Source organism: Hevea brasiliensis, chromosome 17 (genome assembly GCF_030052815.1).
Source record: "Hevea brasiliensis isolate MT/VB/25A 57/8 chromosome 17, ASM3005281v1, whole genome shotgun sequence".
In the NCBI taxonomy this organism is placed as follows: Eukaryota; Viridiplantae; Streptophyta; class Magnoliopsida; order Malpighiales; family Euphorbiaceae; genus Hevea; species Hevea brasiliensis.
Window position 1 is genome coordinate 25,816,785 of NC_079509.1, and position 17,532 is coordinate 25,834,316.

Here is a 17,532-nt window from a genome sequence, read left to right on the forward strand (position 1 = left end):
GGGAAACTCGAGAAAATATTTTCGGCACATAATTAAAGGTTTACTGAGGTGTAATTGACATTGAAAATGTCAAAGAAAAATTAGTAAGTTAGTATAAACGAAAAACGAAAATTAAAGAAATCGGCGGTGTAAGGAGTAAATCAATAGTACCGAAAAATCCGAAATACAACCCGAAGAGGGGCATTTTGGTCATTTGATATCTCGAGTTGACTTTTGACCTAAATGTCCATGAAAAATAAGTGGCATTAAATTTTGAAAATGCCATGAAGATAAGAAGTTTTATACATAATATAATTAACAGAAATTATGGGGAAATAATTAAAATATTCATAAGTTAATTATTATAATGTTAACCTAAAGTTAGTGGAATGTTAGTGGCACATAATATATTTATAAACCTAAATTAGTGGAGTATATATAGACCTAAGTGGACAGAATTCATGATAAAAAACACTTCATTTCTTCATTGCAAACACCCTTGCCGAATTGAGTTTCTCTTCCACACCTCCATGGCCGCACCATGCATGAAGCTCCAATGATCCATGATCAAGCCCTAGTTTCTTCAAGAGTTCTTCATTAAAGTTAGTCTACACATCATGGGCAACACAAAGGCAGCAAAAAGAAGAAGTTTTAGTGAGGTTTTATAAAGCTCAAAATAAGGTTAGTGCTAGTTTTTCATTCCTAGCTTCATTAAAGTTTGTTTTAAGGTTGAGATGAGTTGAATGGCAAAGAAATTTGAAGGTTTTGATGAGTTATTGATGTGTACAATTTTTGGCAGCCATGGGAGCTCATGTTCTTTGAATTTTTCTTACATTAAATTGATGAGAATTAGTGTTGATGGAGTTAAATTGAAGTGCTAGCCAATTAATTCCCATGTATGTGTAAGTAAGTATTGAATTTAGGGGTTTTGGAAAGAAATTTGGAGACCTTAGCAAACTGTCATTTTTGGCAGCCTTGAAGTGCATGGATTGATGCTTGATTTCATGAATTAAATTGATGAATTATGGTAATTATAGTTTAAGGGCAGTATATGTGAAGTAGTGGTGGAATTATATGTAGTAAAAATTAAGTGAATACATGTATATATTGTGTTGAATTTAATTTTGAGAATTAGAGTAGTAATATGTGTATTGAACACTTGTGTATTCTGCCCAAATTGACCAACTTGAGACTTGATGAATGAGATTAGAAGTGCTATGAATATTGTATTGTAGTTTGGGAGAAGAAGGATTAACCATTGGAAGTGTTCTTTTATGTGCAGGTTGTGTGTGTTGAAGGCAGTAGGTAAATTAAACCATAAGTAAAAATTTGTGATCCCAATTGGTATGAGGCCAATTAGAGGCAAAACTAGACACAGAATAGGCCAACTTTCATGTAGAAATGTTGCCAAAATTCTGCCTAGAAATGACCTAAAGAAATGACCAAATCCGGATTGCCATTAGGGAACCCAGAATTTTTGACCATATGAACAGTAGCCATTCAATTGGCCATAACTCACACAAAACAGGTCCAAATGACCTGAAATTTATACCATAGAAAGCTTAGACATAGAGCTACAACTTTTGTGAAGATTACAGAACCCAGAAATGTTATTTACTAAGCCAAATTGCTTGCACAAGTTGAGGTAACAAAACTGTCTAGAACCATTGCAAACCAAAATTTGACCATATGAACAGTAGTCACTAAAATGATCATAACTCACTCAGAACAGGTCCAAATGACCTGAAATTTATACCATGGAAAGCTTAGACATAGAGCTACAATTCTTATGAAGATACCAAAGCCCAGAAATGACTAGAACTAAGTCAAATTGCTTGCCCAAGTTAGGGTACCAAAACTGCCAGAACTGAATTTGACCTAAAATTGACCAAATTTTGCACTAAAGATGCAATCTGTCCAGCTTTAGTAAATTGACCATATCCTGGTCTATACAACTCAGAATGACTTGAAATTTGTGCCAAAAGTTCAATAAGACATAAACCTACAATATTGAAATTTTTACCAGAACCCATAAATCAAGGGAACTAGGCCAATTAAGTTGATTAAATTGACACACTAAATCTGGAATTGGTACAATTGACCATTAAGTCCAGAAAATTCAAATAGGTATATCTCCCACAAGAAATCTCTAAATGTAATGAGCCATACCAATCTGGAAAGCTAAGAAATAGACCTATTACTTTGTTTTAGGCAACTTCCTCAAATTATAAATGTATAAGGCCAGACTTTAAGGTCAAGGCCATTGACCTGATTGAGGACCATGCCAATATAGGACCTTTGAGTCCAAGTCAATAATTTGACTATAAATAATTCTATAAGACTTGACAAATTAGAAGTAAAATTTCTAAATGACTATAAGACATAGGGTAACAAATCCCATGTAGCACACTAGGCCTAAATGTCATTATAAGTAGTCCAAATAAATTAGTAAAGTCCGGAATCAAAATGGCTATTAAGGGAACCAAAATTTAGATTTGACCTAGTTATGGTTAATTGACCATAACTTGAGTTATACAACTCAAAATGGAGTAATTCAAAAAGAGAATTAAAGAAGTCACAATAAGAAACAATTTGATGAAGAGAATTTTGATAATTTCACCCTATAGCCTGACCCAATGGAACAGTAACCATTGGCCATAAAATCTGAAAATTTAGAATCACTTATAATTAGCCTTGACTTAAGTTTGGAAATCAATGCCAACAAGTATAAACTCAAAATGAGGAATCCTAGTACAACTAGAACTAACATATCTGTTAAGTATGGAAAAGTCAACATTTATGTTTGACTAGTAATGTGAATAAGAAACATAATGACTTAATAAATCACATGAGTGCATGAATGGGACATTAGTCTTTATTATCAGAGATGAGAAAAATGCTTTGAGCACAATGGTACTTTAGAACAATTGATAGGAAACGTGATCTGTTTAATGATCTACTGAATAATTGTGATATATTGATACTAGAATCAACCTATCCATGATGCATAAAAAGGTCAACAATTTTGTTGACCAGTAAAAGGCATAGTGACCTATAAACCCTAAAAAATAAATAATTAAATATTTAAGTTTGTAAATGCACTAGTATTGCCTAGTTGACTAGTTTGGATAGGTTGGCATGCCAATAGGATTCTGACAGCTATTCTGTAAATGGCTTCACGCCGTTCTGTGTTTTCTAGCTTATTATGCTATATTATGATTTTAATAGCCTATGGCTATACGGATTGTGTTATTATACTTGGCTTAATGCCTGATTGATTATATAGCTTTTTAGCCACACTGTTTGCACACTGGGAGATACTTTGTGACCGATTGTGTGACGGCTCGAGGTACTAGGTATCCAGTGCTAGTATATCCGCTTATCCAGTCTGGTTAGTATATAGGCTACACGGGTAGTCAATTAAAATATTATTCAATTCAGGCAGTTAAGTTAAGTTAAGTTAAGTATAATGAAGTTTCTGTATAATAAAATTTAGTATTGAATGCAATGAGTAAAAGAGATTAGTAATAGAAACATAACAAAAATATAATTTGCAAAACCGTAGAGACTTAAAATACGATACAGTTAGAATGATTTGTATACTGGGTAGTATTACTGAAAGGTTATAAATTTAGCACTTCCAAAGAGGAACAAACTAGTATATAAGATGGTTAATATTAGAAACATTCTAGTAAATCAAATTGATTATTCAATATTTAAATTATGCTCTATCCTTTCTTTATTTGTATATATTATTTCTTGTTCTACTATTGCACCACTAAGCAGAAATGCTTAGCGTTATGGAATTGCTTCCTCGCGCAGGTACTGAAGGTAAAACCAGTAGACTGTCGATTGAGATTTTTGGAGTTCAGATATGCAAAAGTGTCAGAAAAGTACAAGGTTGTCACCTCCTTAGTAATGCATGTAGATAGGGCTCATATTTACACATGTTATGTATTTTGTTCATTCTAAGTATATTGTAAATTATTTGAATATCATGTACTTGATAAACTTATGTAATTAGTTGGGAAATTATATAAGTCAATGAAATGTAAGAATTCTTATATCTGAGTTGATTATCTAATCATAATGATTCTGAATGAGATTGAGTTTGAGAAATTTTGAGACTGAATCTGAGTTTGAGAAACTATTGAGAATGCTTTGAGATAATCTGAGTTATGAATTTGAGTATATATTGAAATTATTTTTGGCAAGTTCAAAAGAACTGTTAGTCCAAATTGCAGTTAGCACTTTGCCGGATTGTCGTTAAAATTTTTGAAATTTCCAAGTTAGTCAGATTTTGATAAACAATAAAAATCGCCTAAACCTTAGATAAAGTTTTTGAACAAGTAAATCAAGAACTATAATGAAATTAGATAAGATTAGGTGCTCCGACACTCCGTGTGACACACCTTGCTTGGCTACACTGTAGATGGGTGAGGGGTGTTATATTTAGTGGTATCAGAGCACGGTTTAGGCGTTCTTAGGCATAGATAAGTAGAAAGAACTAGTGTGCATACATGCATTACATTCATAAGAGTCGAGGTGACACTAATGCAGATCTGTTTACTTTTGATTATTCAAAGTTAAGATATGGACTCAGAGTCGCAGAGGGCATTAGAAAAAGAAGTATGAAACCTAGTTCATGAGGTTATAACATAGTGACTATGTAATATTCTCGATATTTATATTGTAAGCTATAGATTACAGTATCGACATGGGATTATTGTATAGAGCTACATGCTTTCTCGTGGTACAATAAACTAAGAATATTTGTAAGAAATCTATAATTTGATACAGTTACGCTCAAATAGAGTACTATTACGGGAAATAAATGTGAAAATTCTAGTTAAAAATTTAAACTTCAGAACTAGCATACTGAAAGATCACACTTGTAAGGTAGCTAGAGTCAGTCACTTAGTTACACTAATGTGAACTACCTGTACCATAGTAATTGCTATAAGCTTAGAGATATCAGTATGACTTATCATGCTCAGACGGATGGATAGTCGAAACGAGTAATTCAGGTAAATTCTGAAACTCATTAAGTTCCTGTAAACAATGAAATGATAATAATAACCTGTAATATGTGATAAGCCCTCGAGAATATACCAAGAACTTGTGTCATTTTGTGTCTAATTTCATTTTTAATTGGCCTCACACCAATTGGGTTGGTAAATTTTCAGTTTTGGTCCCTGAAAGGGACCTAGGTCATGCTGCCTGCAGAATGACTATAATCAATCCGAATTTAAACTTAGTTCCAACACTTCATACACACCTCAAATGGTTACACTTGACCATTACTCAACTCAAATAAGGTTAACTACATTATTTGGCTAATTCTCAATTTTTTTCTTCCAAACCCTAGGTGCCAAGAACCCTAATTCATGCAATTGATTAATTCATACCCAATTCACTACACTAATCACATATTCAACCTTAATAAAGTTCAAATTCATGTCTTATTTAAATTGAACATATCAAAACTCCAAGGTACCATGGCTGGCCGAATTTCACTTATAGTCCACACTTTTGATTTGTTTCAATTTTCTCATAATTTATAAGCTATTTCACTACCTACACATGAATTAAATCTAGGAAATGAAGAGTTAAAACACTAACCTTTCTTTAATTTTCACCTCTTCAATTTCCTCTCTTTTCTTCCTTTCTTTTTTTCCTCAATCTCCTTGCCTAGTGTAGACTAGAAGTTTTTTTTTTTGGGTTTAGGGTTAGAATTTATGGGACAAACTAAATTATTCAAGCTTTAAAAAGCTTGCTAATAGAGGAACCATGGGAAGAGGAAGTTCGGCAACTTTGGGTGAGGGAAGAAGATGAGAGCTTTTTTTTTTTGTTATTTTAGGTCTTTAATTATGTTCTTAACTTAGTCAAAATTGGTAGGAAAATTAAATTCAATTATGACATCATAATTGATGTCATCCATGATGTAATAACCTTTTTCTTTTCTTTTCTTTTCTTTTTTTCATTTATTTATCCTTAGTTCTTTAATTTAATTCTCGCTTCTGACATTTTCATTTTGCCAATTTTATTGAATAGTTAGGTCAGGAGTCAGCTCTAGGGGTAAATTGATCAAATTGCCCCTCGCCAGTTTGATCCGGTTTGCAAGTAATTTAATATTTCTTCCAAATCCTTGACCTAATTATTTGACCTACTTAACAATTCTTTTTTGTGATTTTCTCTTTTTCATTGTGTTCACCATAGTCCTAAGGACCGCGGCATCATATTTTACGGTTTGAAATTCGAGTTTAAACTGATCTCGCAGTCATTCCCGAGAAGGTCACTCATCGCTGTGACTCCCGGCTTATTTAACTTCTTGTGTTTTATTTTTCTTATTTATACTTAACTATTTGACAATTACTAATTATTTGTTTTCAAGGCTTATCTAGTTGTCTTAGATGTGGTTCTAATCCCCTTAATTATCCAGACCGACACCGGTCACCGGAACAGTGAAATATACTAGGCTATGCAAATAGGGGTGTTACAAGTTAGCCAATATAGAGAATAAAATAATAAGATATTGACTAAAAGCTCCTAAAAGGAAATCAAAAAAAAATTCAAACTAACGTAAAATAAAATAATCTTTCAAAAAAAATAATCTGATGTTGATGATGATAATAAAGGGCCGTAAAAGAAATAATAATTAAAAATTCCAAATTATCAAACTAGTGAAAAGATAATGTCACACCCTATCCCTCTGTAAGGTATAACATGATCCCGTAGAATACCTAATGAACTACCGAACTTTACCTACCGATAACTCATTAAGTACCCTACAAGGGATTTTAAAACAATTTTCTTACTTTTGATAAGTGGTGAGCATTTTCTAATAAGTACTTAAAACATTTAATTGAAATTAAAAACTAGTTAAAACTTTTGGCTCATTTTCTTTTTCCGTAAATTTTATAAAAATTTTGACAGAGTTCCGTCTGTATTTTGGGAAACCAGTTCTTCAAATACCTGAAATAAAAGCACTTCCAATAATTTTCTAACTAATGCTTCAAATTCATTGTCACACCCTACCCCTCTGTAAGGCATAACATGATCCCGTAGTATACCTAATGAATTACCAACTCCGTCTACTGATAACCCATTAAATACACTACAAGGGATTTTAAAAAAAAAACTTTTCTTACTTCTTTTACAGTGGTGAGCACTATTTACAGGTGTTAAAGACTTTGGTGAACTGAAGTGAAATAACTAACTCATTTGATTTATTTAGAATTTCTGTAAAATTTTTGGCAAAGTGCCCTCTGTATTTTGGATAAAACAGTTCTTCAGAAAACCTGTAAAAGCACTTCTATAATTTTCCAAATCTCAACTTCAATACATTTCTCAACACAACAATTCATCAACTCAATTTCATAGAAATTTTTCAAAGTCTGAGATAAGGAAATATAATACAACTTTTACAATCCAAAACACTCATAATTAATTTACAACTTCAAGTACAATTTAATTTACAACTGCTCAAAACCAAATACAATATGTACATACAAAGGTCATACATTACAAGATACAAAAGCAAAAGCGGTATACTCAATATACTGTAATCCTCATTTGGATGTATATGCACCTAGTCTGCCTGTCTATCTCTCTACCGCGACAAAGAATAAAAGCTATCATTTGAGACAATGTCTCGATGGTGCACAACATTAACAAAATCCAATTTAAATCACAATTAATAAGTCATTTAAATAGTTGATAATTAAAATAATAATTAAATTCAATACAATAATTGTCATCAATAATTTAAACTCCTTTTCTCAATATCACAATAATTTTCCATAAGTTTTGAATTCAAAAGACAGTATATGTCAATGAGAGTTTAAATCCATTTCACAATCTCACAATACACATCAATAAATCACACACAGCTTAATCATGATCCATAATTCAATTCATCCCAAAAGCCGATGGCTAATGAGGTATTCAATTCATCCCAAAAGTCGATGACTAATGAGGAATAACATGGCTAGCTAGCAAAAATATGAGTACTCATTCTATTCGTCCTCAACAGGCACACACCTCAACACTTCAGCCAGAGAGGGAATTCAATTCATCCCACTAGACAAGCTAGAGAGGAATACAATCAATATACATGATAGCTGTGGTTTCAAACCATTTCTAATGCTTTTTAATCAATAAGTATCCATCAATGTCATTCAAACCATTTTTCACAGTTTCAAACTATTCACAATATTTTTCAATCAATAAATATTCCTCAAACACATTTCCACAATTTAAAATAATGATATACAAATAATCAATATTTATTTCCATTGAAAATAATTCAAAAGAAAGCAGTTATTGTGCACAAACCTCGATGTTTGTCTCTGGTCTTGACTCGATTTCTTTCCCTTTCTTTGAGTCCTTGTTAACTGAGAAACACAATTTGAAGTGTTTCAGTACCAAATTAAACTGTCTCTATCGATGGTGTTTGGTAAATAATGCACTGAACTCAATTATTCACTAAGTCACCTAATATACCGACCCTCATTGCGTTTTAGGTAAATTAGGTTTTAGTGTCGTTAATATGTCACATTCGATAAGGTTTTAGATTTGGTATGTTTTACCAAAGTCATTTCCTTGCTTAGTGCATTTTAATGCAAATTGCTGGATTCCGGAACACTGGTTTGACCTAACCGGACGATCTAGTTCCCTCGGTTTTCGGGTCTCGGTCGAAACTACAAACTTGTAGATCTAGGTCTTATTGCACGCGGTGCAAAATTTCAGGTCAATCCGAGTTAAGTAGACCAAGTTATGGTCATTACACTATTGCTGGTCAAGTGGTACCATTTTAGGTCAATTTTAGGTCAAATTGGTCAATTCTGGTTCGGCCAGTTTTTGGACCCGAACTTGTGCAAGTTGTTTGACTTGCTTATGGTCATTTCTGGGCTTTGGTGTCTTCATAAGACTTGTAGGTATGGGTCTTAACTATTCATGGTTAAAATTTCAGGTCAATTGGACCTAGTTTAAGTGAGTTATGGCCTAAATACTCACTGCTGCCCAATTGGTCATTTTTCAGGTCCTAATTGCACCTAATCCGAATTGGTCAAATTTTTAGGTCACCTTGCAAGCAGAATTTTGGCATGGTTTCTCAATGAAAGTTGGCACATTTTGTGCCTAGTTTCACCTCAAATTGGTCTCATACCAATTGAGGTTACACATTCAAGGTTATAGGCCAAAATATACACTGCCCTTAATATGCATTACACACTCCAACTTCAAACACACACTTACCTTTGCAAGGTTTACTTCCATACCCTACCAAACTGTTTTGGCACATTACCAACAACATTTTCTACATAACATTAGCATTATTTTGGGCAGATTCCAATCACCCTCAACACACCAAATATCATTCACAATTACAATTTCTAAGTACCATTACAAACACACCTAAACATTACAAACTTTACATACACTTTACAATGTAAATTGACATACATATCATCAATCCTTCTAGGTCAATATGCTGCCCACACTCCCTTCAATATACACCATTATTCAAGTGTCCACAAGCTGCCACAATTCATTCATCAACATCACATTGCCGTACCATATGCCAATTCCCATCAAAGTGCATCATTCACCATATATACATGCATTAAATCACTAGGTTACTAAATCACCATGATTAACATTATTTCTCATCAATTATATACACAAATACCTCATCAAAAACGTGACCCATGGCTGTCCAAAATGGCAACAACAATAACCCTTCAAACTCAAAATTTTCCTTCACCAAACCAATACCCATAACATGCATAAAAACTTTAACAAAGGATTTCTTAAAAATGCAAACTTACCTTTATTTGTAACTTGCTAAACCTTCACCAAACTTCTCAAAATTAGTATCAATATCTTCCTTGTGGTGTGTAGACCATTTTTCATGAAAGAACCTAAGAGAATGGAGTTGAAATGGAGAGAGGAATGAAGCTCAAAGAAAAACGTCAATGGAGTTTCAAGGTTTCTTCAATTCGGCCATTTGAGAGAATTTTGAGGAAGATGGAATTTCAGATGGTGAGTGGACCATATCAGCCATATTTCAATGATAAATTAATCCTATAGTGGTCCACTAACAAGAATTAAATCATATATTAAGTTAACTTTCCCATAATCCACATTTAACCCATGATTTCCACTATTTATTTTAGGTACCACCAAATTAATTTTTCATTTCATTTTCTAAGTGTAATACTATTTATTTTTAATGGACATTTAGGTCAAAAGACACTTCGGGATGTCAAATGACCATAATGCCCCTGTTCGGGTGGCTTTCCTGATTTTTCGGTAACACCGTATTTTGTCTGTTTTTCGATTTCTCACTTTTCTTTGTACTAATTATTTAATTTTTCTTTAATCTTTCTAATGAGATTTATACTTCAATAAGGTTCTATTTATGTCCTAAAAATGTTTTCCAAGGTTCCCCGCAGTCCAGGGCTAGTCAACGGTCCACGCCGTGACTTCCTATCTGATCACCCATCGCTAGGTTTTTCTACGCTTAACTTGGTTACATTTCTTTGCTATGATTTTTCCTTTGTTTTTCTTGTATTTCCTTTTCTTGTATTTCATTATTTTATGTCTCCTCACCCATTTTGAAGTACGGTTCTTGGCATCCTAGCTGTCCGGACAACACTAGTCACCGGAGCAGCAGAACGCACTACCGAACTTAGGGGTGTTACATTCATACTCAATCTCAACCAATTTCTCAAATTCACAAGTTCAATAATTCTCAAAATACTGTCAATCAATATCATCCATATTTCCTTAGAAACAAAACAATTTAGATACATCATTACAAGAAATTTTCATTAAGAAAATCCAACTAAAATTTATTACAACTTTATACAAACTTTGTACAAGCTGCTCAAGACCAATTTTACATGTCCATATAATTACGTGCAATATATACATCAAAATGAATATTTATAGTCAGGGTATAAATTATACCCGATAACTTCTAGCAGGTAGCTTCCCTGTCCTCAGCAGCTCAATCTGCTGCTCTCCAGTCTCTATATCTGCGACAGCATGACAAGCTATTGCTGAGTAGTGAACTCAGTGGTGCACAACTAATAATTTAAAACTTAATACAATTTATGCTTGACAATTCATAACAATTAGAATTTTAAAATTTCTAAATTCTTCAAAATCCATGACCTTCAGAAATCAACATTTTCATTCATGCAAATTATTCATTCGAATAACATTTGGATCAAATAGTAACTATTTATTTACATTTCTTTTAAATTTCGAGACAATGCAAAAATTTTTGAATCATTAACAAATTATTTATTTCAATCACAATTTATCAAATTATGCATAATTTAAAGGGCGTTGCCAACAATACACACAGTCGAACCCATGACCCAAAATTCGAATAGATGCCGTGTTGTACACCACGACATTTCACATTCTCCCAATAACCGAGGTTAAAAGGGAGAAACAAAGACTAGCTAGTATATATGAGTACTCATTCACATCATTCCCCAACTGGCAAGCCAGAGAGGAAGAAACTCGCCCCATCAAGTGGAGGAGTTATCTCACTAGACAAGCTAATGAGAATTCACAACATATTTTGTCATGTCAACTGTGGTTTCAAATCATATTCAAAACAATTTCTATTTATAAAGTATTTACAAATCAACATATTTAATCATCATAAATTCATGCTCACATCAAACTTAAAATTTACAATCCTCAAAACAATGCAATAAATCCTTAAATGCATAAGAAAATTTATATTCAAATTATACAATTTCATTCAATAAGTTAAAATTCTCAACACAACAAAATCATAAATCATACAATAAATTTATTTCAAATCAATTTGGAATTGAAAAGTAACAAAAGTGTTAGTTGTGCACAAACCTTAAACGAGTCGACTGTTGGCCTTGACTCGACTCCTCGGGTTCTGTCCTGGTATTCTTTTCTACTGAAACACACAATTTCATAGTGTTTCAGTACCATAACTTAGCATAAATCCAATAATAAATTTAACTTCACTTTTACCTAGCTCTAACGTGCTAAATTCGATGTTCTTGAAATTTTGTGTTTCGGGTTACTATTCACTACACTATTCAAGTCAAATTGTTGACTTTTTAAGACTTAATAGGTATGGGAACTCCAACTTCACCCACATACCACATTTTGGCCATTAAACTTGTTGATTTTGGTCGTTTTCTCAAAGCTTAAGTCATTTTGGCAAAATTGCCAAATTTCGGTTTTGGTGCTCCGAAGTTGCACTGTTCCATTGGTCAATCTACTGTTGGAATTTGGTAAAACTTCCTTCATAGAAAATGTTCCTTATTATCTTAAGTGTATTCTCATTTTTGGATCACCCCAATCAAAGTTTTTTAGCTCAAGTTATGGCCCAAATACAATTACTGTTCACGTGCACTGTTCATGCTGAGATTTTGGTTCTGATAGATTTTTGATCCAACTTTGTTCAGTAATTTGATCAAGTTAAGTTCATAATTTGGTCTAACTTTCTTCATATAAAATGTTCTACTATGTCTTAGGTTTCCATCGGTTTGAGAATCGCCTAAATCGGAGTTTTCTAGAGAGAGTTATAGCCATTGGAACTTTACTGCTCAATGGCAATTATGCAGAATCGCAGGTATAGTAACTCCACTTTGCTCAATAATTTGACTAGGTTAATGGCATAATTTGGGATGGTGTTCTTCATGAAAGTTTTAGGTATATATCTTATCTAATTTCTGGTAAAATTTCAGGTCAATTTGACCTTCCTAGCTCGAGTTATGACCAAACTGTTCATTTGGCCAGTTTGTGCAGTGGCAGACTGCTCTTACTCAACTTTAGTCAATTGGTTCACCCAGTTTTAGTCAGTTTTTGGCCATGGTTCCTCAATGAAAATTGTGCTATTTTATGTCTATTTTCATCCTCAATTGGTGGTATATCAATTGGACTTGTAAAATTTCCATTTTGGTCCTTCAAAGTTGGTTTGGTCATGCTGCCAGCAGCATAACCATTGGACCTACGAATTTGGTTTTCATTTTCACAATTTCCACACATCTCTTTTGGTCATTATTGACCATTTTTCATCTCACAATAGACCAAAGTCATCATTTAAGCATTTCTCCAAAATTTGGTTCACAAACCCTAGCATTCAAACCCTAACTCATACATTTCATGCAATTAACTACATCTAATGGTTTTAATGCTAATCAATCAACTAAGTAAGGTTCCTAAACTCATTCAAAACCCTCAAGCCATACAAAATCATACTCCCTCTAAGCTGGACGAAATTTCAGCAATGGTCCTTCCCCATATTTGTTTCATTTAATCAAGTTCTAAGCTCACTTAAATACCTAAACATGCATTTGAAGTAGAAATTTGAAAGTTAGCACACTAACCTTTCTTAAATCCTCCAAACCCTATCTTTAACTCCTCTTTCTTCTTGTAATCCTTGTGCTTAGGTTGAGATTGCAAGTTCTAACAAGGTTTTTAGGGGATTTATAAAGATTAAGTGGAGCAAATTAAGCTTAAGTGTAAGCTTAATGAAAGAAACTTTCATGGAGAAGAGAGGGAGAAGGTGGGGCGGCACAACAAGGAAGAAGGAAGCTAAAAAAATTTTTGTTTTTCTTTTTTTTTCTTTAATCTTATCCCTTTTGAAGACCAAAAATCTCAAATAAATAAAATAAGTTAATTAATCTTTTATGACATCATTCATGATGTCATCACCTTTGACTTTTCTAACTTCTTTCTTTTTTTTCTATTTATTTTTTTATTAGTTTTTTAATTTAATTCTCGATTTCGAAATTTTCTTTTCTCCGTTTTTATTTGACAGTTAGGTCAGGAGTCAGCTCTCGGGGTCAATTGACCAAATTGCCCCTCGCCGGTTCATCCCGGTTTGTAAATAATCCAATATTTCTTCCGACATCCTGACCTAATTATTTGACTGGCTTAACAAGTGATTTTCTCTTTTTCACTGTGTTCATGAGGGTCCTAAGGACCGCAGCGTCACTTTTTACGGTTCGAAATTTGAGTTTAAAATGACTTCGCAGTCGTTCCCGAGATGGTCACCCATCGTTGTGACTCTCGGCTCGTTTAACTTCTTATGTTCTGTTTTTCTTATTTATACTTAACTAATTGGTAATTACTAATTATTTGTGTTTAAGGCTTATTTAGTTGTCTTAAGTCTGGTTCTAATCCCCTTAATTGTCCGGACCGACATCGGTCACCGGAACAGTGAAATATACCAGGCTATGCAAATGGGGGTGTTACAATTCTCCCCCCCTTAAAATAATTTTGTCCTCGAAATTTTACCTAGTATCAGTCTCTGAATAGTTGTGGGTGCTGTCTCCTCATATCCTATTCATGCTTCCAAGTAGCTTCCTGGCCTGAATGATGGTTCCTTAGCACTTTAACCAATACTATTTACTCATCGATTGTTCACCTCGTGTGCCAAATTTCTTATGAGCTTCTATCATAAGTTAGTGTCACGACCCAACCTATGGGCCAGACCGGCACTAGGACCTGGGCCAGCTTAAAGCCCCCGAGGCCTGTAGTAAGCCTAACTATTCCTCAAATCCATAACCAGGCCCACAATTTAGGCCCAATATGCACATAAAATAATTTAAATTACACTGTTAAAATTATATTTCGGGCCAACTTAGCCCAGAAATTATCAGAAACAAAAATTAGGGGAGCCCAGCTCAACCCTGTTACCTCATTTATAACCATTTAAAACTCATAAAATTTTTCTTTCCATTTATTAATACAAAAACTTGAATTCATACAGTCCCTGACAGGCTTAATGCTACTACTAGCACATGCGGAGTCCTAAATTACAAATTTAGAGAATAATAATACAATTAAATAATCGACGTTAAACCTGCGAGGAAGAAAACAGGTTGCTCTGTAAAATAACTCCTCCTGTGGCCTGGAAAAATATTGAACAGGAGTGAGCGTTCGACTCAGAGAGTAAAATATCAATTTTAACCATAATCTCTATAACTATCTAAACTAATGCAACCTGTGGAGTGAAATGCAACATCAACAACATTTTCACATCATAACATCAAAAAGGTAATTTGGAGCACTCACACACCCAGTAATATCAATCGTAATATATGGAGTGATCCCTATCTGACTCTCTTAAATCCAACCTGGTGCCAGCAAAGAACTCAAGTTGGACTTTCGCTTAATAAACCAAATCGGGGGTCCCAGCGAAGAACTCAAGCCGTGACTACCCCCCGAAGGATCGGGTCCCAGCGAAGAACTCAAGCCGTGACTACCCGTCCTATCCATAGTCCACACCACATCACACGCATGCGCCACATACGCTGCTTTTCCAAATTACCACAACAATATCCATGGCACTTTAACAGTTATGAATGCAACATAAATCGTGCCTAGAGTTTAACTACATAAATATATGCATATAAGTGATGCATGGACATGCTTGAACATATAATAATATCGAAATTACAATTAAAATTAATATTTTACTCACGATTACACGATGACTATTGTGGTCTGGATGCGAGAAAAATAGCGCCTTCGATCACCTAATAATTAAATTATAACTTTATTAGTACTAAGTTAAGATAAAACTCTAAAGAGGCAATAGACGGACCTAATTCATGCCTAAATCCGTGAGTTTCCCTATACAGGACCTACCCAACCTGCAAAAAGGCTCAAATAGCACTTCTAAATTCTCAATTTCCACAACCACATCTCATCAATATCACATGGCCCCTCCTGGGCCCTCCAAATCAGACAATACTCAAAATCTCAAAAATTACGTTTTAGTCCCTATAATTGACATTTTTCAAAAATCCACTTAAACAAGCTCAAAAAATTCTAAAATTTTGCCCCGCGGTCCTTAATAATATTATAAGGCTATTGCAAAATGAATTGTAATTTTTTAATCACCCATGAATATTTTATTCAAGAATTTTACTCGATTCCATAAGATTCCAACATCTAACATATTCTTAATTCAACCTAATTAAATATTTACATATTTAAACCTCCATCCTCAAGCTTCAACCAATTATATAAAATTTAATTATCTTAATTTCAAATAATCTTATATGCCCATATGCTAAAAATCTAACTAAAATCCATCTATATTTTTCAAAAATATTCTAAAATTACTCAAAAATTCAACAAACACCATAGAATATCTCCAAATAATTTTACTTTCATCATATATTTTTCTTAGAATTTTTCTCCAATTTTTCCTGTTTAAGAAACACTGTATTTATGCTCCACAGACACAGAAATAATAAAAATTGTCTTACCCGAAGTTTATCTGTGTCTCAAAAATTCCAAAAATTTATGAGGAAGCCTCTGGAAGTTGAATCATCTCCATTGCCCACCGGAGCCACCGCCGGAACCACCGCGCATGGTGGTCGGCCGCCTGTCGCCGGCGACATTTGCCGGATCTAATCATACTACCATGTTCCTCTCCTCTTCCTCAGTCCATATGTGGTCTCGGATCGTCGATCCAACGGTCGGATCGTCGTAGATCTGACGAAAAAGCTTGAAAAATCCGAAACTTCTCTCCTCCATATCTCACTCATCCGACCTCAATTTGCTTCAAAATTGGTGTCAAAAGAAAGCTCTCGGAACAAGCTTTCCAACGCCACCAGAATCGCCTCGATCGGACGTCAGATGAAGCCAGAATCGCGTCGGAAAGCCGCTACCCACTGTGCGCGCATTTTCTCTCTCTTCTCCCTCTCTTGCTGCCGTTTTCTGGTGGTCTGGTCGTCGCCGGAGGCTCGCCGGCCGGGTGGGGAACTGCTTGGGACGTCACCGGCCGGTCACCGAAGAAAGGAAGAAGAAGAAGAGAGGAAAGGAGAGGGAGAGAAGAGAAATTGGGGGGGGGGGGGGGTTCCTCCCGTTTTTGAAAATTTTTTTTTTTGTTTTTTTTTTTTTAATTAAAAAGCTGGCTGTGACAGTGGGAAACCCACTGCCACACGCCAAAAATCCCATCATCATCATCATTTTTTTTTTCTTTTTTATGGTTGTTACAGTTAGATTCAAATTTGTAACACCCCTAAGTTCGGTAGTGCGTTCTACTGTTCTGGTAACCAGTGTTGTCCGGACAGCTAGAATGCCTAGAACTACAATTCGATATGAGTGAGGAGACATTAAATAATGAAATACAAGAAAAGAAAATACAAGAAAAATAAAGGAAAAATAATAGTAAAGAAATGCAACTAAGTTAAGCGAGCCGAGAACCCTAGCGATGGGTGACCGCACCGGGAAGTCACGGCGTGGACCGTTGACTAGCCCTGGACCGCGGGGAACCCTGAAAAATATTTTTAGGAGTTAAAGAGACATCAATTGAAGTAGAAATATCATTAGAAATATCAAAGAAAAATTAAATAATTAGTACAAAGAAAAGCGAAAAATCGAAAAACGGACAAAACCCGATGTTACCGAAAAATCAGGAATGCAACCCGAACAGGGGCATTGTGGTCATTTGACACCCCGAGTTGTCTTTTGACCTAAATGTCAATTAAAAACAAATAATATTACACTTGGAAAATGTCATGA

The 17,532-nt window shown here is 34.3% G+C and overlaps 1 long non-coding RNA gene across 1 annotated transcript; it reads right to left on the reverse strand.

The window, feature by feature from the left end:
• Nucleotides 1-14,705: 14,705 nt before the first annotated feature.
• On the reverse strand, nt 14,706-16,636 carry LOC131175436 (uncharacterized). The gene is made up of 2 exons (XR_009145640.1): nt 16,272-16,636; nt 14,706-14,905 (listed from the first exon to the last, which is right to left on the reverse strand). It is a non-coding gene; the product is annotated as an uncharacterized LOC131175436 (long non-coding RNA).
• Nucleotides 16,637-17,532: the final 896 nt, after the last annotated feature.